General features: G+C 40.2%; 1 long non-coding RNA gene across 1 annotated transcript in view; it reads right to left on the bottom strand.

Annotated features, from left to right (window-relative positions):
* Positions 1-364: 364 nt before the first annotated feature.
* LOC141075313 (uncharacterized) overlaps positions 365-25259 on the bottom strand; it is a 49506-nt gene continuing 24611 nt past the window's right edge. The window contains exons 2-3 of the long non-coding RNA XR_012227270.1: positions 20120-20228; positions 365-486 (exon numbers count right to left, since the gene is read on the bottom strand). This is a non-coding gene — a long non-coding RNA (uncharacterized lncRNA). The remainder of the gene's footprint in view (positions 487-20119; positions 20229-25259) is intronic.

Below are 25259 nucleotides of genomic sequence, written 5' to 3'. Positions count from 1 at the left end.
TATCTCGACCACTTAAAAGCCACCTAATAAAGCAATAGACATAATTAAAGACATAATGTCATATTAAATACCCATATGTAACTAAAGTGGAAATAGATCTCATAGTCTCGAACCTCAATGCATGGGAATAATATATCAATAAAAAACATGGACATATATACACATGTACACCCACACATAATTATAAACAACAGTGTATGCACATAGGATAGTACATATATATTTAGAATGGTACATAATAGTCAAACAACACCAAATAAAGTACAAAGATGTAATATACATATATGTACATATATAAAATAAAATCTAGTCCATGAAGGAAAGGAAAGAAAGGGGGGGAGGAGAAAAGGGAGGGGACGGGGGGAAGAAGAAAGGGAGGGGGGGGAAAGGAGGGGAGGAAAGAGGAAAGGAAGGACCACTCTTCATCCATTGCGGTAAGGGGGATCCCAGATGTAAATATGATACCGGTCCGGACCAACAAGAATTCTAAAGAATTGAAATTAAAAGAAAATTAAAATCAAATAAGACCAAACAAACTGCAGCGCAATGCATCTCCATGCATTGCTCCAACCACAGGGGCATCACAAGAATGGAACATATGATAGATTTTCATTTAATCCTAAGGGGTGTACCGTGTCCAAAGTCCATATCCAACGTGTCTCTCTCTAAGCCAGTTGTTGAGACACACGTCCACCCCGAATCCCCACATCAATCATATCTATGCCTTTCACCTTTAGGCCACTACTGTCGCAGTTATGATGGATCTTAAAGTGTCTTGGTAAAGTTTTAAGCAGATTAAGATCTTCCTCGTTTGCTGTGGCCTGTATGCCAAGAACATGTTCCCTGATCCTCACCTTTAACCCCTTCATGGCCCAGCCTATTTTGACCTTAATGACCTGGCCATTTTTTGCAATTCTGACCAATGTCCCTTTATGAGGTAATAACTCAGGAACGCTTCAAGGCATCCTAGCGATTCTGAGACTGTTTTTTCGTGACATATTGGGCTTCATGTTAGTGGTAAATTTAGGTTGATTATTTTTGCGTTTATTTGTGAAAAAAATGGAAATTTGGAGAAAATTTTGAAAATTTTGCAATTTTCAAATTTTGAATTTTTATTCTGTTAAACCAGAGAGTTATGTTTCACAAAATAGTTAATAAATAACATTTCCCACATGTCTACTTTACATTAGCACAGTTTTGGAAACAACATTTTTTTTCGTTAGGAAGTTATAAGGGTTAAAAGTTGACCAGCGATTTCTCATTTTTACAACAAAATTTACAAAACCATCTTTTTAGGGACCACCTCACATTTGAAGTCACTTTGAGGGGTCTATATGGCAGAAAATACCCCAAAGTGACACCATTCTAAAAACTGCACCCCTCAAGCTACTCAAAACTACATTCAAGAAGATTATTAACCCTTCAGGTGCTTCACAGGAGCTAAAGCAACATGGAATGAAAAAATGGACATTTTAATTTTTCCAACCAAAATTTTCTTTTAGCATCAGTTTTTTCATTTACACATGGGTAACAGGATAAAATGTATCCTAGTATTTGTTGGGCAATTTCTCCTGAGTACACCGATACCTCATATGTGGTCATAAACCACTGTTTGGGCGCACGGCAGGGCTCAGAAGGCAAGGAGCGCCATTTTACTTTTTGAATGGAAAATATGCTTAAATAATTAGCGGTTGCCATGTCGCGTTTGGAGAGCCACTGTGTGCCTAAACATTGGAGCTCCCCCACAAGTGACCCAATTTTGGAAACTAGACCCTCCAAGGAACTTATGTAGATGCATAGTGAGCACTTTGAACCCCCAGGTGCTTCACAAATTGATCCGTAAAAAAAAAAAAAGTACTTTTTTTTCACAAAAATTTTATTTAGCCTCAGTTTTTTCATTTTCACTTGGGCAACAGGATAAAATGGATCCTAAAATTTGTTGGGCAATTTCTCCTGAGTACATCGATACATCATATGTGGTCATAAACCACTGTTTGGGCGCACGGCAGGGCCCGAAAGGGAAGGAGCACCATTTGACTATTTGATTGGAAAATTAGCTCCAATTGTTAGCAGACACCATGTCGCATTTGGCGAGCCCCTGTGTGCCTAAACATTGGAGCTCCCCCACAAGTGACCCCATTTTGGAAACTAGACCCCCGAAGGAACTTATCTAGATGTGTGGTGAGCACTTTGAACCCCCAAGTGCTTCACAGAAGTTTATAACGCAGAGCAGTGAAAATAAAAAATCATTTTTTTTTTTTGCTCAAAAATGATTTTTTAGCCCGCTATTTTTTATTTTCACAAGGCTATCAGGAGAAATTGAACCACAAAAGTTGTTGTGCAATTTGTCCTGAGTACACCGATACCCCATATGTGGGGGGGAACCACTGTTTGGGAGCACGGGAGAGCTCAGAAGGGAAGGAGTGCCATTTTGGAATTCAGACTTTGATGGAATGTTCTGCGGGCGTCATGTTGCGTTTGCAGAGCCCCTGTGTGCCTAAACAGTAGAAACCCCCACAAGTGACCCCATTTTGGAAACTAGAACCCCCAAGGAGCTTATCTAGATGTGTAGTGAGCACTCTGAACCCCCAAGTACTTCACAGAAGTTTATAAACGCAGAGCCATGAAAATAAAAAAATATTTTTTTTCCCTCAAAAATGATTTTTTTAGCCCGCTATGTTGTGAGTTCATTTTCCCCTTCATTACTGAGGCCCGAGGAACTCCCTCTTCTGGTAAAGAAAGGTAGTGAGCCTGATTATCAAACACCTGAGGCTGATGATGATGACTGGCTGAGTGGAGTTACTGACTGGATATAAGGCTGCTGACGCCCTTCTGCCCTGCGGGTGATTTCTCTGTGGGATCCTTGGAGACCAGTCTGAATTCCTGTTCCTCTAAAGCTAAGTTTGCTGCTCGGCCTTTTGCTTTTGTGCTTTGACTTTGTTTTGCTTTGTTTTTCTGGATTTCTGCCATTCCCTGCTGGGGTGTGCTGAATTCATTTAGCTCTGTCTTCTGAAAATACCTGAGTGCTGATTTAGTTTTTGAAGCCTAGCTGCTTCAGGGCCTTTTTCATATCAGCTTGTTGGCTTATGTCTTTGATAGGGTTTTGGCAGATTGCAGACAGCAGCCTTCCTGTCCTTTCCTATCTAGGTAGTTTTGGGCCCCCTTCTTTGCTCAGTCTATCTTTCTGTCTGTGTTAGTATTTTCATCTTGCTTCACCGTCATTATATGTTGGGGGCTGCCTATTGCTTTGGGGTCTGCTCTGGGGCAGTTTAGATTTCCCCTTTCTTTCTTTAGGCCTATGTAATTCTCCGGCTGTGATCGAGGGGTCTAGGGCATCGTAGGAACCCCCCACGGCTACTGCTAGTTGTGTTGATAGGTTCAGGGGTCTGCAATCTGATAGTTGCCAACTTCTCTGGTTTTCTGGACTTAGCTTGTATTTCTGCTTTTGCCTCCTACGGTGACTTTTTCATAACACCGCTATTTTTTATTTTCCCAAGGGTAGCAGGATAAATTGGACCCCAAAAGTTGCTGTCCAGTTTGTCCTGAGTATGCTGGTACCCCATATGTGGGGGGAACCACTGTTTGAGCGCACGGCATGGCTCAGAAGGGAAGGAGCGTCATTTGACTATTTGAATGGAAAATTAGCTCCAATCGTTAGCGGACACCATGTCGTGTTTGCAGAGCCCCTGTGTGCGTAAACTTTGGAGCTCCCCCACAAATGACCCCATTTTGGAAGCTAGACCCCCTAAGGAACTTATCTAGATGCATAGTGAGCACTTTGAACCCCCAGGTGCTTCACAGAAGTTTATAACGCAGAGCCGTGAAAAGAAAAAAAAATTTTTTTCCTCAAAAAATATTTTTTAGCCTGCTATTTTTTATTTTCACAAGGGTAACAGGATAAATTGGACCCCAAAAGTTGTTGTCCAGCTTGTCCTGAGTACGCTGGTACCCCATAAGTGGGGGGGACCACTGTTTGGGCACACGTTGGGGCTCGGAAGGGAAGTAGTGATATTTTGAAATGCTGACTTGATGGAATGGTCTGTGGGCGTCATGTTACGTTTGCAGAGCCCCTGATGTACCTAAACAGTGGAAACCCCCCACAAATGACCCCATTTTGGAAACTAGATCACCTAAGGAACTAATCTAGATGTGAGGTGAGCACTTTGAACCCCCAAGTGCTTCACAGAAGTTTATAATGCAGAGCCGTGAAAATAAAAAATATTTTTTTTTCCTCAAAAAATGATTTTTAGTCCACTATTTTTTATTTCTGACAAGGGTAACAGGATAAATTGGACCCCAAAAGTTGTTGTCCAGTTTGTCCTGAGTACGCTGGTACCCCATATGTGGGGGGTCCACTGTTCGGGGACACGCTGGGGCTCGGAATGGAAGTAGTGACGTTTTGAAATGCCGACTTGATGGAATGGTCTGTGGGCGTCATGTTACGTTTGCAGAGCCCCTGATGTACCTAAACAGTGGAAACCCTCCACAATTGACCCCATTTTGGAAACTAAACCCCCCAAGGAACTTATCTAGATGTGTGGTGAGCACGTTGAACCCCCAAGTGCTTCACAGAAGTTTATAACGCAGAACCGTGAAAATAAAAAATCTTTTTTTTTCCGCAAAAATAATTATTTTAGCCCCCATTTTTTATTTTCCCAAGGGTAACAAAAGAAATTAGACCCCCAAAGTTGTTGTGCAATTTTTCCTGAGTACGCTGATACCCCATAAGTGGGGGTACACCACTGTTTGGGCACACATCGGGGCTCGAAATGGAGGGAGCACCGTTTGACTTTTTGAACGCAAAATTGGCTGGAATAAATGGTGGCACCATGTCGCGTTTGGAGACCCCGTGATGTGCCTAAACAGTGGAAACCCCTCAATTCTATCTCCAACCCTAACACACCCCTAACCCTAATCCCAACCCTAATCATAACCCTAACCACAACCCTAATCCCAACACACCCCTAACGAAATTCCAACTCTAACCCTAACCACAAGCCTAACCGTAATCCCAACCCCAACCCAACCCTAATCCTAATCCCAATTACAACCCTAACCCTAATCCCATCCCTAATTCCAACCCTAACCCTAAGTCCAACCCTAACCCTAAGTCCAACCCTAACCCTAAGTCCAACCCTAACCCTAAGTCCAACCCTAACCCTTAGTCCAACCCTAACCCTATTTCTAACCCTAGCCCTAACCCTAACCCTAGCCCTAACACTAGCCCTAACCCTAGCCCTAACCCTAGCCCCAGCCCTAACCCTAGCCCTAACCTTAGCCCTATTGGAAAAATAAAAAAATATATATTTTTTTATTTTATTATTTGTCCCTAACTATGGGGGTGATAAGGTGGGCGGTGATTTACTTTTTTTTTAATTTTGCTCACTATGAAAGTTTATCATAGTGATCAAAATAAATGAATAAATCTGCAGCGTTGCAGATTCGATTCGGCGCACTGCGCATGCGCCCGCCATCTGCCAAGATGGCGGCGCCCATGACGCTGGACGGCGGGACACCAGGACGGATAGCGGGAGGTTGGTGGCACAAAGGAGGGTGAGAGGGACTCATCGGAGGGTGAGAGGGAGTGATCGGAGGGTGAGAGGGGATGATCGGAAGGCGGGGGGGCAGATTATGATGGCGGCTGCCGATCGGTGCCGTCATACGGTGGCGGCAGCTGATCGGTGCCGTCCGTCGGTGTGTGGGGGGGTCGGGTCTTGGTCTCCAGCCATGTCCGATGCTATTTCAGCATCGGCCATGGCTGGATTGTAATATTTCACCAATTTTCATTGGTGAAATATTACAATCGCTCTGATTGGCAGTTTCACTTTTAGCAGCTAATCAGAGCGATCGTAGGCACGTGGGGGCTAAGCCACGCCCCCAGGTGTTAACTCTGAAGGGTCCTTTGTGTGCGGGTTGGGTGACCTTTCAGTGACCCCGGTCACCCGACCCGCAGGGGGGCAATCAATTCATGACGCCACATAGGCGTCATGGGTCGTATTGTCACAACTTTTCATGACGCCTACGTGGCGTCAAAGGTCGTGAAGGGGTTAACTGGCGAGTGGTCAGCCCTATATAGATCAAGGAACAGGGGCATGTAGCATAATAAATTACATTGCGGGACGTGCAAGTAATGGCTTTCCTGATATTAAACATTTTCTGTCCAGAAGAGACAAAAAACTTATCATCTCTAACCATATTACTGCATGCCACGCAATGACCACAGGCCTTACTTCCACCACTCCTTTTTCTGGTGAAATTATCCAGAAAGGTCTTGGGGGATTCATCAATATAATGACTGTGCACAATATGGTCCCGTAGGTTTTTAGCCCTCCTAAATGTAATCTGCGGTCTATCGGGAATGATTTTAGTAATGATGGGATCTGTCTTTAATATAGCCCAAGACCTTTCGAGAATACCACGCATTTGACCCGACCGTGCATTGAAATTTGTAATAAATCTCACCACATCCGTCTTTCCTTGTATCTCCTTAGTTTTATATAGGAGGGAGTTCCTACTACTATGTTTAGCACGGAGGTATGCCCGTTTAATGGAACGATTACTGTATCCCCTTTCAGAGAACCGATTTCTCAAATCCAGGGCCTGGGATTCAAATTCTTGCTCAGTTGAACAAATCTGTCGAAGGCGTAAAAACTGGCCAACTGGTACAGATCGCACCATATGTGCTGGATGGGAGGAAGATGCATATGTAGGAGTGCATTTGTAGATGTTGGTTTACGAAATATAGTTGTATGAATCAGGCCCTCCTCCCCCCTAGTGAGTGAGACATCAAAAAACTCAATCCTGTCCCTATCAAAAGTGCCCGTAAGCCGAATATTCCGATCATTATCGTTAAGTGCTTCTATGAATTCATTCAATGGCCCAGCCTCACCTTGCCAGATAACAAGAATATCAACTATGTAGCGCATCCACAACAGGACGCGCTCCATAGATGACAGACGATCTGACATCAGGAGGTCCCTCTCCCACAGCCCCAGGAACAATTTAGCATAGGAGGGCGCATAAGCCGCTCCCATAGCTGTGCCCTGGAGCTGTAGGAAAAAGGACCCCCTGAAAACAAAAAACTGTGCGTGAGAGCGAATTCCAGAACCTCTAAAATAAAGGCCTGGAATCCCAAAGATAAATTGGACATTGATAGAAAGAATTTCGTGGCACGCAAACCATCACCATGGCGGATACTCATGTATAACGGCTCCACATCCATGGTGACCAGCAGTGTGTCATTATCCAAAAAAAAAAAAAGAGAATCCATCCTGCGCAACAGCTGATTGGTGTCCTTAAGGTACGAGGGCATGGATTCCACAAGTGGTTGGAGAAGAGAATCCAGCCACTTGTTCACACATTCTAGATAGCTCCCCCGCCCCGACACTATGGGCCTACCTGGTGATAACTGTACATTCTTATGAGTTTTAGGAAGCAGATAGAACGTCGGAATCGTTGATTCTACCACAATCAAAGCCGACAAGAGCTCCTTAGAGATAATGTCATTTTCCATCGCTCTTGTAAGAATCTCCTTGAGTTGTCCACAAAAGGCGGACAGGGGGTTATATGTCAATCTCTTATAACAGATAGTATCAGAGAGTTGACGCATGGCTTCTTTTACATAAAGCTGTTTAGGCCATAAAACAATATTGCCCCCTTTGTCCGCCGGTTTAATTACAACATCAGGGAGACTTTTTAAATAGGTAAGGCGTCTTCTCTCTTCCCTGGTTAAGTTATCCCTCTGAATATACTGAGGTACTTTCAAGAATTCCTTGCTCACCACTTTAACAAAAAGATCGATGGCACTACAGGTTGAAAGGGGGGGGAATTTCTTAGAGTGTGGCCTAATTGACAGGGGTATCTTACCTCCCTCTGTGGTTAAATGTTCATCGGACAAGTCCTCTAATATCCTCAGGGCTGATCGTTCTTTCTCTGTGGGAAATAATTTATTCAAGTTGTCATCAAAGAAAAACCGTTTAAACAAAAGAGACCTGGCGAAAATATGTAAATCTTTAATGGCCGAGAATCTATCAAAGCCTGCCACAGGCGAAAAGGACAGTCCTTTATGTAAAAGTGCATCAGCTGATGTAAGAGTATGAGTACTGAGGTTAATTACCTTATTGTCCCTATTCGGGCCTCCAAACGAGCGATTTCTCTGTCTTTTATATTTGTGGAAGTTATAATTCCTCATCTTCCCATAATTGGCTCTAGATCGAGTAGTCATTGAAGAGGCAGAGAAATCTGACAGCGGAATCATTGATGACACCGAGGTGTTGGAGATACTGCAATGCATTGATGGTAAATGTGAAGAAAATTTCTTCCATTGATATACTGTTTTCATTTGGTAATCTTTAAGATCCCTATTATATTTAGAGATCTGTGTCTCATTAATTTTCTTCACAATGGCATCCACTGACTTATCCAAATTTTCCTCATATAATTTCAACTATTCAACTGAACAGGTAGTCCAGAGATCAATCAAGGCCTGATCAATCTCTTTGTCCAAATTATTAATGGTTTTAGTATTATGTCCCACAAGCAATTTCATCAAGGTGGTTGAACAAGTCCCACATGCATCCTCCCGTTCAGTCACAAATTCCGCGTCATCAATGGGAAAGGTGGGTAGAACTCGGACACGGAGACCCCTAGGTATCATATTTTTTGTAATGTATTTCTCTAAAAAAAATCCTGTTCCACCAAATTTTTGTACGTTTTGTCAATTTTTTCTTAATGGAATCAAATAACACATCATTCTTGAGATCACCAGCCTGTGTACCACTGGTCCTGTCCTGTCCAAAAACATCATCAATTTGTCCTAACCAGGATTTTTCCCTGGCTTTATAATCCATCTGACCGGTGCCAGAACCTGTGCAAAACACAGAACAATAATAATATAACAAACCGGAAAAAGGTAAATAACAGCATCATGTATACTGTAACTATATAGGATGCCGATAATGTTGGATAAACAAGGGATCAGTCGTTAGTATGCATAGCATGGGGGGTGTGGAGACCACAAATTACAACCAAAAGATCCATTAGAATCAAAACATGCTTTATTGAGGAATCACACAGAACGGGAAAAATGGAGGAACATATACAAAGGAGGCAAAGTGCTACAGTGCAAAAAGACATGTGACCAGCTCTTGGCCTAAACTACATATACCAGAGTCTGCAAAAAAAGTTTGCTCACATCATTCCTGTAGCCTAAATAACCTGGCAAGCCCATTATCCTCCTATCGTTACAACATATTTATTTATAAATATTAATGGGCTTAATTACATATGGGCAGCCGCAAATATTCAGGGCATAATCCCCACCCCTATGACAGGCCCAAACTGTAAGTGCCACCCGTATGTGGTGGAACAGAGCATCCTTAGAAAAATATCTAATAAAGGGTTTAATACCAAGAGGTCTCCGGGTGAGAATCATGCCATCCTTCCCTGTAGAGGATAGTACTTTTAACCCCTTTCTGACATCAGACGTACTATCCCGTCCATGGGACCCGGGCCCCTATGCCCATGGACAGGATAGTACGTCTACCGCGATCAGCGGCGCCCACGTGGTGAGCGCCGCTGTTCGCGGCCGGGTGTCAGCTGATTATCACAGCTGACACCCGGCACAATGTGTCAGGGGCGGTCACGGACCGCCCCCGACATGTTAACCCCTTGCACACCGCGATCAAACACGATCGCGGTGTACCGGGGGTTAAAGGGAAGCATCGTCAGGGAGGGGGCTCCCTTCGTGCTTCCCTGAGCCCCCCACGGCAGCGCAATGTGCAGCGCTGCTGCGGGGGCTCCTTTCCTGCAGGCCCCCGAATCCAAGATGGTGACGGGGGCCTTCGGGGGCCTGCAGGAAGCTGGCTTCCTCAGTGCCTGCAAAGCGCAGGCAAGAGGAAGTCTTCTTCAATGCCTGTGACAGATTGCTGATCTGTCACAGTGATCTGTGATGTGACAGATCAGCGATCTGTCACAGGACAGTGATGTCCCACCTGGGACTATTTAATAAAGTTATAAAAAAATTAAAAAAAAGTGTTAAAATAATTAAAAAAAATCCCCAAATAAATTAGAAAAAAAAAAAAATATTCCCCCAAATAAATCCATTTTTTGGAAATAAAAAAAAAAAAAACAATAAAAGTACACATATTAGGTATCGCCGGGTCCGTAACGACCCGCCCTATAAAACTGTCCAATTAGTTAACCCCTTTAGCGAACCCCTTAAAAAATAAAAATAAAAAACGAAGCAAAAAATAATGATTTATTATCATACCGCCAAACAAAAAGTGTAATAACGCGCGATCAAAAAGACGCATATAAATATCCATGGTACCGCTGAAAACGTCATCTTGTTCCACAAAAAACGAGCCGCCACACAGCATCATCAGCGAAAAAATAAAAAAGTTATAGCTCGCAGAATAAAGCGATGCAAAAATAATTATTTTTCATTGCATAAAACCGACAAAACATAAAAAAATGACCTGAATGAGGTATTGCTGTATCCGTACTGACCCGAAGAATAAAACCGCTTTATCAATTTTACCGCACGCGGAACGGTGTAAACGCACTCCCCCAAAAGAAATTCATGAAACGCTGGTTTTTGTTCATTCTGCGTCCCAAAAATCGGAATAAAAAGCGATCAAAAAATGTCACGTGCCCGAAAATGGTACCAATAAAAACGTCAACTCGTCCCGCAAAAAATAAGACCTCACATGACTCGGTGGGTCAAAATACGGAAAAATTATAGCTCTCAATATGTGGTGATGCAAAAACTATTTTTACAATAAAAAGCGTCTTTTAGCGTGCGACAGCTGCCAAACATAAAAATCGCCATAAATAGTAAATCAAACCCACCGTTATCACCCCCTTAGTTAGGGAAAAATAATAAAATAAAAAAAATGTATTTATTTCCATTTTTCCTTTAGGGCTAGGGTTAGGGGTAGGGTTAGGGCTAGGGTTAGGGTTAGGGCTGAGATTAGGGTTAGGGGTGTGTTGGGGTTCGGGTTGGCGTTAGAATTGGGGGTTTCCACTGTTTGGGCACATCAAGGGCTCTCCAAATGCAACATTGCGTCTGATCTCAATTCCAGCCAATTCTGAGTTGAAAAAGTCAAATGGTGCTCCTTCCCTTCCAAGCTCTGCCATGCGCCCAAACAGTGTTTTACCCCCACATGTAGGGTATCAGCCTACTCAGGACAAATTGCAAAACAATTTTTGGGGTCCAATTTTTCCTGTTACCCTTAGGAAAATAAAAAATTGGGGGCAAAAATATCATTTTTGTGGAAAAAAATGATTTTTTTATTTTCACGTCCGAGCGTTATAAACTTCTGTGAAGCACTTGGGGGTTCAAAGTGCTCACCACACATCTAGATAAGTTCCGTGGGGGGGTCTAGTGTCCAAAATGGGGTCACTTGTGGGGAGTTTCAATAGTTTAGGTACATCAGGGGCTCTCCAAACGCACATGACACCCGCAGACCATTCCATCAGAGTCTGCATTCCAAAACGTCACTGCTTCCCTTCTGAGCCCCGACGTGTGTCCATACAGTAGTTTTCTCCCACATATGGGGTGTCAGCGTACTCATGACAAATTGGACAACAACTTTTGGGGTCCAATTTCTCCTGTTACCCTTGGGAAAATGAAAAAATTGGGGACTAATTGATCATGTTTGTGGAAAAAATACGATTTTTTTATTTTCATGCCCTGGCATTATAAACTTCTGTGAAGCCCTTGGGGGTTCAAAGTGCTCACCACACATCTAGATAAGTTCCTTAGGGGGGTCTCGTTTCCAAAATGGGGTCATTTGTGGGGGGTTTCCACTGTTTAGGTACATTAGGGGCTCTCCAAAGGCAACATGACACCCGCAGAACATTCCCTCAAAGTCTGCATTCCAAAACGTCACTGCTTCCCTTCTGAGCCCCGACATGTGTCCATACAGTAGTTTTCTCCCACATGTGGGGCGTCAGCGTACTCAGGACAAATTGGACAACAACTTTTGGGGTTCAATTTCTCCTGTTACCCTTGGGAAAATAAAAAAAATGGGGACTAATTGATCATGTTTGTTGAAAAAATACGATTTTTTTATTTTCATGCCCTGGCATTATAAACTTCTGTGAAGCCCTTGGGGGTTCAAAGTGCTCACCTCACATCTAGATAAGTTCCTTAGGGGGTCTAGTTTTCAAAATGGGGTCATTTGTGGGGGGTTTCCACTGTTTAGGTACATTAGGGGCTCTCCAAAGGCAACATGACACCCGCAGACCATTCCATCAATGTCTGCATTCCAAAACGTCACTACTTCCCTTCCGAGCCCCGACGTGTACCCATACAGTAGTTTTCTCCCACATATGGGGTATCAGCATACTCAGGACAAATTGGACAACAACTTTTGGGGTCCAATTTCTCCTGTTACCCTTGGGAAAATAAAAAAATGGTGACTAAAAGATCATGTTTGTGGAAAAAATACGAATTTTTTATTTTCATGCCCGGGCGTTATAAACTTCTGTGAAGCACTGGGGGGTTCAAAGTGCTCACCACACATCTAGATAAGTTCTTTGGGGGGTCTAGTTTACAAAATGGTGTCATTTGTGGGGGGTTTCCACTGTTTTGGTACATCAGGGGTTTTCCAATCGCGACATGGTGTCCGATCTCAATTCCAGCCAAAAACGTCAAATGGCGCTGCTTCCCTTCCGAGCTCTGCCATGCTCCCAAATAGTGGTTAACCCCCACATGTGGGGTATCACCGTACTCAGGACAAATTGCACAATAACTTTTAGGGTCCTGTTACCCTTGGAAAAATAAGAATTGAGGGTGAAAAGATCATTTTTGTGGAAAAAATATGATTTTTTAATTGTACGGCTGTATGTTATAAACTTCTGTGAAGCCCTTGGGGGTTCAAAGTTCTCACCACACATCTAGATAAGTTCCTTAGAGGGTCTAGTTTCCAAAATGGTGTCATTTGTGGGGGGTTTCCACTGTTTTGGTACATCAGGGGTTTTCCAATCGCGACATGGTGTCTGATCTCAATTCCAGCCAAAAACGTCAAATGGCGCTGCTTCCCTTTCAAGCTCTGCCATGCGCCCAAATAGTGGTTTACCCCCACATGTTGGGTATCAGCGTACTCAGGACAAATTGCACAATAACTTTTAGGGTCCTGTTACCCTTGGGAAAATAAAAATTGGGGTGAAAAGATCATTTTTGTGGAAAAAATATGATTTTTTCATTGTGCCGCTGTACGTTATAAACTTCTGTAAAGCCCTTGTGGGTTCAAAGTTCTCACCACATATCTAGATAAGTTCCTTGGGGGGTCTAGTTTCCAAATTGGGGTCACTTGTAGGGGGTTTCCACTGTTTAGGTACATCAGGGACTCTCCAAACGTGACATGGCGTCTGATCTGAATTCCAGCCAATTTTGCATTGAAAAACTCAAACGGCGCTCCTTCCATTCTGAGCTCTGCCATGCACCGAAACAGTCGTTCCCCCCACATATCAGGTATCAGCGTACTCAGGACAAATTGCACAATAACTTTTGCAGTCCAATTTCTCCTGTTACCCTTGGTAAAATAAAAAAAAATTGAACCAGAAGTATTTTTTTTGTGAAAAAAAGTTAGATGTTCATTTTATTTTAAATATTCAAAAAAATTCCTGTGACGCACCTAAAGGGTTAATAAACTTCTTGAATGTGGTTTTGAGCACCTTAAGGGGTGCAGTTTTTAGAATGGTGTCACTTTTGAGTATTTTCTATCATATAGACCCCTCAAAGTGGCTTCAAATGTGATGTAGTCCTAAAAATAAAATGGTGCTGTAAAAATGAGAAATCGCTGGTCAACTTTTAACCCTTATAACTTCCTAACAAAAAAAAATTTTGCTTCCAAAATTGTGCTGATGTAAAGTAAACATGTGGGAAATGTTAGTTATCAAGTTTTTTGTGTGCTGTGATTCAAGGGCATAAAAATTCAAAGTTGGAAAATTGCGAAATTTTCAAAATTTTTGCCAAATTTCCATTTTTTTCACAAATAAACGCAAGTTATTTGAATGAAATTTTACCACTAACATGAAGTACAATATGTCACGAGAAAACAATGTCAGAATCACCGGGATCCATGGAAGCGTTCCAGAGTTATGACCTCATAAAGGTACAGTGGTCAGAATTGTAAAAATTGGCCCGGTCATGAACGTGCAAACCACCCTTGGGGGTGAAGGGGTTAAATCAAAATGGGAAGAAATATGCAATCACTGTTCCAAATCCCTTATGGAACTTCTTGTAAGTGGCAATAAAAAAAGTTTGGAGAAATATGATGTGGACATTGACAATACGAGAAAGAAACTTACAGAAGTATTGACAGTTTCTGAACTTGAAGATCTGAATAAGGATATAGATACGCAATTTCAGATCTGGGAAAAAGAGATCCAGAGTGTGAAAAGCAAAAAAATTCAAAGAGATCTTAATGACTTTAAGAACGGTAATGTTTACCGGTGGTTAAATGCCCAAAATCAGGAACATGATCAGACTAGATCATCTTCAATCTCCTCTATGTCATCACGGGATGAGGAAAGTGAACAAAGTACCAACAGCCGTTTTTACAATTTAAGAGGTAATAATTATAAAAGAAGAGGAGGTAATTCTAACAGAAAGGATAGGAGAAAGAACAATCCCTCATCCAGACTCCAGGTGATTAATCTTTCAAATAAAAATCTGACTGAACCCCAATTGGAGGTTCTTGGGCTGGGCCTAACGTTTTCACCAACATCTTCTTTTGACCTCTTTGCAGCTGTGAAGGACTTACATCTCTTCGCAAGAAAATTGGTCCTAAAAAAATTTCATGACAAATCAAGAATTAGAGGCAATTGCAACCCTGGAAGAACTTGACAATGACGCGCAGGTAATTACAACTACCACTCCAAGATATTATCCACCTGTCCCTAAAAAATTTCCTTCTTCAAATTTGTATCCCAATATTGAATTATTCGTCCGACTTGTGACGAAGGAATTCGAAAAAATCTCTAAAAGAATTTCCAATGATAATTTGACACCCACCCAGAGACAAGCCCTTAGAGAACTGCAAGATCTTGAGGGGGTTGTAATCAAACCATCAGATAAAGGAGGCAATATTGTCATATGGCCTATAGAACAATATGAAAAAGAAGCATTTAGACAGCTTAGGGACTCAATATGCTATAAAAAATTGACTTACAACCCCACTCTCATGTTTCAAAATGAATTACAGACAATGTTGGATCAGGCGTTCCATGAGGGAACAATTACAAAAGATCTAAAGGGTAATTTGATACCCAAATACATCATGTGTGTATTTCATTCCTAAAATTCATAAGAACGTTTCCAATCCTCCATGGCGACCAATTGTCTCAGGCAGAGACAGTTTATGCGAACAAATCTGTAAATATCTTGATTTTTATTTGAAACCATTAGCCCAGAATTTGCCCTCTTATATTAAAGACACAGGAGACGTTTTGTCCAAGATAGAAGGCATACCTATGGATAAAGACATGTGGCTGGTTTCAATTGATGTGGAATCATTGTATACTTCCATCAGACACAATGACGGCATCAAAGCAACTAGGATGTTTCTTAGAATGTCAGACCTCAATCCAGAATTAACTGAATTCCTGATTTCCCTCCTACAATTTTCGTTGGAGCACAATTAGTTCTTGTTTAAGAACACAGTATATCTACAACAGTGTGGAACTGCAATGGGGGCGGCATTTGCCCCCTCATATGCAAATTAGTTTTTAGGCCTTTGGGAAAGAGATTTGTTCTTTTCTAAACCCATTGCATTTATTGAGAAGGTCCTGTTCTGGGCCAGATATATTGATGACATTCTTATGATCTGGCAGGGCACAGAACAGGACCTTCTATCTTTTCTCGACATTCTCAATGATAAGTCAATGAACATCAAATTGACATGTAAATATGACAGAGAGAAGATTGAATTTTTGGACATTCTAATTTTCAGGGGACCTGATAATCTCCTGCAAACTGATGTGTATCGGAAGGATACAGCCGTTAACACTTTTTTACATGCATCCTCGTCACACCCTCAACCATTGTTGAATGTTATTCCAACGAGTCAATTTTTACGAATCAGAAGGATCTGCTCAAATGATTACCTTTTCAAGAAGCAGGCTAGTGAATTAACAGAAAGATTTGAGGACAGAGGGTATTCAAAAAGAAGTATAAAACAAGGGTATAATAGAGCAGCAGCGGAAAAAAGGAATAACCTTCTACAATCGAGATCCAGGATACAGGAAGAACAAAAGGTAAGATTCATCTCAACCTATAGTGAGAAGTGGTCCGATATGAGAAGAGCTCTAAATAAATTTTGGCCAATTTTGAAGGCAGATAATGTCATTACAAAGCATGTCTTTGATACTCCTTCCATCACATATAGAAGATCTCGAAACTTGAGAGACCTGCTGGTTCACAGTTACTATACAGGAGAAGAAATGGACATCTGTATGGGATCTAAGGGATTGAAAAATGGTTTTTTCCCGTGCATGGACTGCATAGCATGTCCAAACATGCAACGAGCGCTCACATTTAAGACAAGTGATGGGAAAAAGATTATCAAAATTGATAAACATATAACATGTAGCTCGGTAGGTGTAGTGTACTACGCAATGTGTCCGTGCGAGAAAATCTATATTGGTCTCACATCAAGACCTTTAAAAGTGAGAATTAGAGAACATGTGAGAGACATCCACAATGCCAAAGACACTACTGATGATGTGGATCTCAAACCCATACCAAGACATTTTAAACAAGTTCATGGCAGTAATGCCAAACTTCTCAAAGTGATTGGTATAGATAAGGTTTTTATAAATCAAAGGGGTGGAAACTGGAGGAAAAATTTGGCTCAATTAGAAGCCAAATGGATATTCAGGATAGGCTCTGTTCAACCAGATGGGTTAAATGAAATTTTGAGTTTTGCCCCTTTCTTGTAATAGGTTTTTATCTTAATCTTGTCTTTATTTATTATCTGGTTTTAATTTTAATTTTTTCAGTTTTAGGACTCTTGTATTATCATTTTTCAAAGTATGGAGAAATTCGTATCTGTCTTGTCCGGAGTATTGAGGGACTCTATTTAAGGGCGCCTATATGAAGGAAGAACAAGAAGAGGAGAAAGAAGGAAAATATGGAATTTTTTTCTCAAAAATTTTTTTCTCCTGCATGTTTTTGCAAGGGGATATTTGATTGCATATAGAAAATATTTTTTTACTTTATATAGTAAATTGTGGGACATTGTTTTTGAAAAGTATGCTAACAATGAGGTAACATTTTTGTAGAGTAGTTTTCAGGTTTCTTTAAAAAGAAAGCAAAAACATTTTTTTTTCCTCCAGTTCTCAGGGGGATGCATGTGTGCAGATGTGCACCTATGTATACACATGTATTAGAGATTTTTTGCCTTTTTTTCTGAGATTTTTTGTCTTTCTTTTTGGCTGCATATACACATACATATATATATTTTTTTTGTGGGACCTTATGTTGGATAGCATTTCACTAATGTGGGTGATATATTTTTGTAATATGTGGGAGTAAAAACTTTTTCCATTAAATTTATTTATTTTGGCACACTTTGGTGTCACAATATTTATGTTCATTGCACCGCAAGATTAGAACACAGTATTTTTGTGTAATATTATTTTTTATTTTTTATTATTAATATATTGCTTCATTTATTCACAGTTACATCATGCACACATGATTTCGCAATTTCACACTATTCAGTTGAATATTAATACATTTGACTTCACTTAGACTGAGAAGTATTTTCACTTTAGTTGCATTTGTAGCACTTGTGCACATTGTATACTTATTCAAACACAAGCTTATAACTTTATGGTGAAAGAATGAACTCCCCCTGTTGTGGCTAATTCGCTTTAGCACTATGCTCTTTTATACAATCCTTGTCTTTTTTCTTCTTTCATTTCCCTCCCTCAGCTCTCGGCGGTGAGCGTTTGTAATCATTGCCGGTCAGTGCGTCACTATGGCGACGCGTGGGTTGATCACGTGGGACGCTGAGTCTTCTGACGTCACCTCACCGGCGATGTGAAGCAAGCGCCATTACCGACCGCCCAGGTAACAGGAGACATGACTATAAATAGACCATTAAACAATATTCACATATACTTACCCCCTATTGAAGAAGCTCACGCGAAACGCGCTTCGGGGAATGGCTGCCACTAACAGGTCAGGTATTCACATTTTAGCTGCGATGTGTATTCTATGTATTGGCTCTTCACTGTGATCATGGGTTTTTCCACATAGAGACATGCTTCATTATGGTTGGAGATGATTGAGTTTCATTGACTCTGAGGCTGTCTATCTGTACACTGCCACTTGGCAATTTACATATAATTATATAAATGATATCCATATCTTATCGCATTTTGCACATAGCACTTTAAAAAGAGAGATGTATATATTTCTTTGATAATTAACTTTCAGCCTGTCCTATTTTTGCTCTTTAGCAGTTGTCTCAGGGAAATTTCCTGTAACTCATATAAAGCACATTTTTTGGCAGTTTCTTTTATCTGTCCTTTTGGAATCATATGCTAGATGTTGATCACAGTATCTGGGGACAATGTTATTTATTTACACATCTAAGAGAGGTGCACAGATGTTATAAATATACCGCATGATGTTAATATTGGTTTATAATTTGTGTAGACATAATCCTGTGCACTACAGCAATATTATACAAAATTACATTCTTCCCTGAATTCTGTTTATTTTGATACCCTTGTTGGTGGCTATATTGTGCACCGTGTATCTCTATTTTTTGTGATGTATACAATGAGTATGTATTTTATCTATGACCAAATAAATGTTGGTTTTAACCAAATTGAATGTCTATTATAGAATTGTGATTTATACTTCCTTTAGTTTTTGGTTTGAAGTTCAGTTAATAGGAAGTCTTGCATAGGCCTTGTTGTATGGCATAGTAACATGCGATGTGGAGTCATTGTACACCAACATTCACCACACTGATGGAATAGGAGCTTCACAATTTTTTCTGAATTCCTCTAACATCATTCCATCTAGGAGAGCTTTCATTGTTCAGCTGTTGCAGTTTTCACTTTCGCATAATTTCTTTTTATTCAAGGGGTCCTTCTACCTGCAGCTCCAGGGCATGGCGATGGGGGCATCTTTCGTGCCTTCATACGCCAACTTTTCCTGGGGCTCTGGGAGAGGGACCTCTTGTTATCTGATTGCTTATCATCAATGGACCGTGTTATTTTTTGGGCACGGTACATTGATGATATTTTTATTATTTGGCAGGGCAATATTGAGTCACTAAATAAATTCATTTCTACACTCAATAATAACCAATCAAATATACATTTGACACATCATTGTGACTATGCTTCTATTGACTTTATAGACATTAAAGTCAAAAGGGATGAAACTAACTGCCTACAAACTGACTTATTTCGTAAACCATCAGCTGTCAATGCACTCTTACATGTGTCTTCATCACATCCACCAGCCCTAATCAGGTCAATACCAATAGGTCAGTTTTTAAGAATCAGAAGAATATGTTCTGAAGATTCGGATTTTGAAAGAGAGGCAAAGATACTGAGAGAGAGGTTTATTGAAAGGGGCTACAGTAAACGCTCCACTAAAGGGAATCTGTCACCCCTTTTTTGAGATATCATATAATGATATCTTTCAATTGTGTGTCACATAAGGATTCTCTTAGTACTTTTGCTTCCCCCTGACCCCGCACCTTTCATGCATAAATACCTTTTTTATATCGGTTCAGATGTATGTAAACTGCCGCTGTCCGGTCCGCTGGGGGGGCTTATTCAACTGCTCCCCCCTCCCTGTCTTGCTCTACGCATTTCTTCTTGTGTAGAGCAAGACAGGGAGGGGTGAACCACACGTAAGAGGTGGAAACATCAGTAAAAATTTAGCAAGAATGGAAACCAAATGGATCTGGTCACTCAACGCAATTTCTCCTACTGGTTTAAATGAAAATATAAGCTTTGCCCCATTTTTGTAAATCAATGGCCCATGTGTACCGTTTTAATTCATATTTTATTCTTATTTTACTATTTTATTATTTTTTACTTACATGTATTTTTATCATTATTTTTTAGTATTTCTTACCATTATGTGGTTCGCTTTCTTTCTTCCTCCTCTTGGATGTCCATGAGCGATTGATTCATTGTCCATTGCTGTCGTCTTTGGCCCGATGTATAGAAAATGAAGGGACTATCTGTGAAGGGTGAAGAATACTATGAAGATTGATGGACTTTTATATGTATTAATATACATTATTATTTTTCCCATTTTCTTTTCTGTAATTTTTTTTATGTTAATATATATCAATTATTATTTTTTAAAAGAAGTTCAGAAGCATTAGATTGCTTGTGAAGGGTGAGGAATATCATGATGATTCATGAGCTTTTTATATCTGTATTCAGCATATTAGTGAATACAAATGTATGTTTCCCTTACATTTTTTCCATTTTTTTCCATTTTTATTTTTATTTATTTTTCATATGCATATACTCATTACTTATTTCTATTTATCTTTATTATTTTTTTTTATTTTATTTTATTTATTCATTAGTTATTATTTTTTATTTAGAATTAATTATTATTTTTTTATTTATTATTTTCTATTTATTATTCATTACTTATTGCAAGTAATTTAATTTATTTTTCATTTGTATTAGTTTTTTCACTAATTAATTCTCCAATTTATGTATTATACAATTGTATGATTATTATTTTTATTTAGAGTTTGATTTATTTAACAATATCATTTATTTGGTCCATCTTTTTCCTCTTCTCTATCATTGCTGTGGACGAGAGCTGCACACATGCGCAGTACAGTGTGCAGCTGTGCGCAGTACCGTCTCGCTTCCTGCGTCTGCATGTTTCCATGGCACCGGGTCGCGATCATGTGACCTGACGTCATTGGTCACATGACGCTGGGGCAGAGACCTCCCAGGGTCTCCTGATGCGCCTGTGTCATCACCACTCCATCTCCACCAATGATTTTCGGCCCCACCGATATAAAATCGTGCGGTCTCTATCCGGGCTACACCCCCTGACGAAGGAGCACTTCCGAAACGCACGTCGGGGCGCGTACGGCACCATTATCATCTTGGACCCGCTGTCCAGGTACTATTGTGGACTTAGTTCCTTTTCTATGACCAGGTCATTACAGTATATTAAGGGGAGGCTTTTTGAGGTCCCATGTCCTTTCCATGTAGAATCCTTTCCCTCATCTCATTCGATTAGAGGAATTGCTCCTTATCAGTGGGAGCAAACTGCACTTAGCACTTTATTTCTTCTGGTGGAATGGATGAATTGTATTTAGAGTGATTCCTCCTCATTGTTCAGCTGCAAGCATTGGGCACTGTTGCAATTTGCACACTCCTGGCATTATATATAAATCACATCTAATGTCTGTGTTGGCAAGTACATTACACAATAGCACTTTAAATAACACATAATTGGGGTGATTTTTTTCTTTTTTCCAGCTGGGAGTATATTATATATTGTATATTTATTTTCCTCTCATCTGGAGTAATTTCTTACTCATTTTAGCTGGGAACAACTTTTTTCACTTTGCACTTTATATGTTTTGCACCTTGATTACTGTTTTCTGATCGGTTATTTGATGAATTTATATTTTTATATTTTTTTATTTTTCGGCTTTTTTTTCTTTTTTTGTACTCACTTGGTATGAATTAGCACTTAGCACTTTACACTTGCGTATCATTGATATATATATATTTTTGAATCTTTTTAATTTTATTTTATTTTTGTCTTTCTACTGCTTATTTATTATTATTATTTTTTATGTTATGCTTGTGCGTTATACAGTGAATAGGAACTTATCAGGAGAAATATTTATTATTATAGTGGGTCCAATAATTCTTTATTTATTCTATTTTTCTTTTTATACTTTGGCGTCGTGTTGTGGATACAGTGTTATTTAACCATTTATTAATAAAGGTCTTTTATCATTATTATGATTCACGTCCCATTTTTAAACCTTTACCTCTGTGGATTTACCTCTTTTTAATGTATAATTACCGAATGGTCTGCCATTCAATTATTGTAGCAGAAGAATATTTTATTTAAAGGAATATAAATTTCATCTGAATTTTTCATATATATATATATATATATATTTTTTTTTTTTTTTTTTTCTATTTTATATATAATCTTCTGCTGCCTTGTTTTATCTATCGCCAGAGCGAAGGGCATTGGAGATAGCGGGCAGCCCTGTCTAGATCCTCTGCCCAGATCAAAATACTCCAACAAAATGCCATTCACCAGAATATTAGCTCTTGGCATACGATAGTAATTCAATCCATCCACAAAACTTATCAGTGAAACCAAATCTTAGGAGTACCCGCTGCAAAAATCTCCATTCCAATGAATCAAAGGCCTTTGCCATATCCAAAGAGGCTATCACCCAGGGCTTTTTATATTTATGCCCTATCTGTGTCAGATCCTGCACTCTTCTGATATTAGTGGAGGTGGATCTTCCCGGCATAAAGCCAGATTGGTCCTCATGTATAATACTCAATATTACTGTTTTGAGTCTATTGGCTATTAGTGTTGTGAGAATTTTATAGTCAGAGTTAAGTAAGGATATAGGATGATAAGAACCACACTCCTTAGCAGGCTTATCAGGCTTTGGAATGACCACAATAGTGGCATTGTAAAAGGATTGAGGAAGTGAGCGTTTTTCAAGTGCCTTAGAAAGTTTTCATCAGAATTGGCCCAACCTGATCTAGATATCTTTTATATAGTTCTATAGGCATACCATCAGGTCCCGGAGTTTTCCCATTAGAAAGAGACATGACTGCCTCCTGAATTTCCTCCAGAGTGATCTCCTTGTCCAGAAATGCCTGTTCTTCATGAGAAAGTCTAGGGAACGCTATCTGGCCCAAATATTCATCAATTTCTTCTGTAGTACAGTTTAGTTGGGAGGTGTACAGCTCTCTAAAATACTCTTCAAATCTATTTGCAATTTGGTTAGATCTGAGCAGCTGGGTTCCCTCCCTTGTATTAATGGATAATATAGATGGGGATATTTGATTCTGTTGGACTATGTATGCTAGGAATTTACTTGATTGGTTACCCAACTCAAAATAGGTTTGCTTAGTGAAAAAGTCTCCTCTGGGCTTTTTCCTGCAGATGTATCAGATACTCCCGCCCCTTCTCGAGCCATGTGTGTAAAGTATTATCGGATGGGTTATTAATATATTCAATTTCCAGTGACCTACACTCATCAGCTAGAATCTGTTCCCTAACATGGGATTCTCTTTTAATATACGAAATCGTTGACCTAAGACATCCCCTTAAATATGCCTTAAGTGTGTCCCACATCACCAGTCTATCCGGGAAATCAGCATGGTCTGTTATGAAGACGTCCAGTTGGTCTGTTATTCTATCTTGTTTCCCTATAAGGGATAACCAAAATGGGTGTATACAAAATCTCTTAAATCTATCAGAGCCACCTAGATGAAAGCACATCACCAATGGAACATGATCTGATATTGCCCTAGGAAGATATTCAATCACACCCAAGTCTGATAGTGCAGTATTATTCCCTAATGCGTGATCAATTCTGGACAAACAACGAACGGACAGCGTGTAACAGGAGAATTCTTTCTTAAGAGGGTGCTGCTGTCTCCACAAATCAATTCAGCCCACCTCCTTTACAAAAGCATCCATCGTTGTGGTGTTGTGGCCATCAGATCCAGAGCTCACAGCTCTCATTCTATCTAAATAAGTATTAAGAACCATATTGAAATCACCCATGCATAACATTTTAGCATCAGGGTACTGTGACACAAAAATTGCAGCTTGTTGAAGTACATCCAATTTGGCCGGTGGGGGATTGTAGATGTTAATTAACACATAAGGCACCATGTCTACGAATGCATATATAAAAATGAACCTACCCTCTGGGTCTTTCTTAATCTTTTGGACAGATCATCTGAAGGATCTATGTACCATAACAGTTACTCCCCTGAAATAGGACGTATGTGTGGCGTGTTTCTGCCATTATATCCAGGGCTTGTTCGTTCTCGATATGGTATCTGGCGTCAAGTGGGTTTCCTGAAGACATATTATCTGCGCATGCGCTTTATGTATCTGTGAGGACACAATATTCTGCTTCCTAGCACTCCCCAACCCTCTAATGTTCCATGAAAGAAGTTTAAGTGATGCCTTATAGACCTCGTGGAAAATCTGTACACAGGGTAGCATTCACTCCTGGAGTATTCAACTCCATCACATACAGACCATCCTCAGAAAATGAAGTATAGATGCAGTGCTGGTTTTTAACTAGATTTACAATTAGTTGTGGCCAAAAGTATTGACACCCCTGCAATTTTGTCAGATAATACCCAAATACCCAGTTTCTTCCTCAAAATTATTGCAAACACAAATTCTTTGTTATTATTATCTTCATTTAATTTGTCTTAAATGAAAAAACACAAAAAGAATTGTCCTGTAGCCAAATTGGATATAATTCCACACCAAACATAAAAAAGAGGGTGGACAAAAGTATTGGCACTGTTCGAAAAATCATGTGATGTTTCTCTAATTTGTGTAATTAACAGCACCTGTAACTTACCTGTGGCACCTAACAGGTGTTGGCAATAACTAAATCACACTTGCAGCCAGTTGACATGGATTAAAGTTGACTCAACCTCTGTCCTGTGTCCTTGTGTGTACCACATTGAGCATGGAGAAAAGAAAGAAGACCAAAGAACTGTCTGAGGACTTGCGAAACCAAATTGTGAGGAAGCATGAGCAATCTCCTGAATGTTCCTGTGTCTACCGTGCGCAGTATCATCAAGAAGTTTAAAGCCCATGGCACTGTGACTAACCTCCCTAGATGTGGACGGAGAAGAAAAATTGACAAGAGATTTCAACGCAAGATTGTGCGGATGTTGGATAAAGAACCTCGACTAACATCCAAACAAGTTTAAGCTGCCCTGCAGTCTGAGGGTACAACAGTGTCAACCCATACTATCCGTCGGCATCTGAATGAAAAGGGACTGTATGGTAGGAGACCCAGGAAGACCCCACTTCTTACCCCGAGACATAAAAAGCCAGGCTGGAGTTTGCCAAAACTTACCTGAAAAAGCCTAAAACGTTTTGGAAGAATGTTCTCTGGTCAAATGAGACAAAAGTAGAGCTTTTTGGGCAAAGGCATCAACACAGAGTTTACAGGAGAAAAAAGAGGCATTCAAAGAAAAAAACACGG

The sequence above is a fragment of the Dendrobates tinctorius genome, unplaced genomic scaffold (genome assembly GCF_039654945.1).
Source record: "Dendrobates tinctorius isolate UK_male_01 unplaced genomic scaffold, ASM3965494v1 ptg000015l, whole genome shotgun sequence".
Lineage (NCBI taxonomy): Eukaryota > Metazoa > Chordata > Amphibia > Anura > Dendrobatidae > Dendrobates > Dendrobates tinctorius.
This window is presented reverse-complemented; position numbering and strand designations above follow the sequence as displayed.